Here is a 1,544-nt window from a genome sequence, read left to right as displayed (position 1 = left end):
TCAATATAATTTTTTTTTATATAGATGCATATGATATCATGCATACCTTTCATTTGGTATATTTTTTTTATAAATTTAACCTTTATCTGCCACAGTGGGGGATTTAAAATGTCAACTTTTTCACAAAAAATTAATTTTTTCTACTTGACTTTTGAAAATGTTCCGGAAAATCTGACACTTTTATATATATCTTAAATTAAAGCTAATGTAATATACTTTATTATGCAAAAAAAAAATTTCGGACTTTATTTTGTCTTCAGGGTAAAAATTGCTACCAAATGCTATTATTGTGTGAAAATTCTTGATTTTATTTTTTACATTTTTAACTTTATAATGATATAACGTATTGAAAAGTGAATGGATCAACATCATTTTTTAATGAGAAATAATATTTTTTAATAATCCCTTTTTCATTCGACATACTTTATCTTAATCAGGGTATTAAGAAGGAACTAGCAGATCATGTAGCTTTTGTAATTATCCACCAATTTCTTAGAATTAAACACTACAGATTTGCATCGAAGCGTTTATTTTTGATAGTGATTTTAATCACTGTCAGATATCATTATACTTGATCCAACTATGCTACGTCACCACTGTGCCGCGACCCCCCTGTGCATGAAGATGTTAATATCGAATGATGTCGGTTTTATTTCACTCGATGTTTTTCAATCAGGGACTGGAAACAAACTGCAAAAATGATTTTTGAAAATTACAATACTAAATTATTAAATATCAATGTCATACTATATTTAATTGCTATAATAGATTTTTATTCAAATATTATACTTATAAATCGTAGAACTACTAATTAGTAATAATGAATGAAATAGAAGTTAATGTTGCTTTTAGAATAACCCACCAAATTTTTAACACGCTTATATTAGTTTGGGAAAACACCTTTGCCACGAAATGATAATTCTCCGACATTTGACAAAGTAGTAATTGTTACGAACATCTGGTACTCCGATCATCTAATACCATAGGTTACCAAAATTACGACGGATTTAACTCGACATTAAATTAAAAACCCAGCACAGTGGAGTCGCGGCATAGTGGAAACGTTGCATAGTTGGGTCCAGTATAGATTTAATCTGACAGTGATTAAAATCACTATCATAAGAAACGCTTCGATGCAAATCTGTAGTGTTTAATTCTAAGAAATTGGTGGATAATTACAAAAGCTACATGATCTGCTAGTTCCTTCTTCATATCCTGATTAAGATAAAGTATGTCGAATGAAAAAGGGATTATTAAAAAATATTATTTCTCATAAAAAAATGATGTTGATCCATTCACTTTTCAATAAGTTATAGCATTATAGAGTTAAAAATCAAAATTTTTCACACAAAAATAGAATTCGATAGCCGTTTACACCGTGAAAACAAAATAAAGTCCGAATTTTTTTTTTGTAATTTTAAAGTATTTTACATAAGATTTATATAAAAGTATCAGTATTTCCAGAACACTTTCGAAAATTAAGTTGAAAAAGTTCTACTTTCTCTATGCATTTTTATGTTTTGAACCCCTCCTGCATTATGGGA

This window comes from Daktulosphaira vitifoliae, unplaced genomic scaffold (assembly GCF_025091365.1).
Source record: "Daktulosphaira vitifoliae isolate Bord-2020 unplaced genomic scaffold, ASM2509136v1 Scaffold_5, whole genome shotgun sequence".
NCBI classification, from domain to species: Eukaryota; Metazoa; Arthropoda; class Insecta; order Hemiptera; family Phylloxeridae; genus Daktulosphaira; species Daktulosphaira vitifoliae.
The sequence above is the reverse complement of the archived record's forward strand: the minus strand, read 5'-3'. Positions refer to the sequence as shown.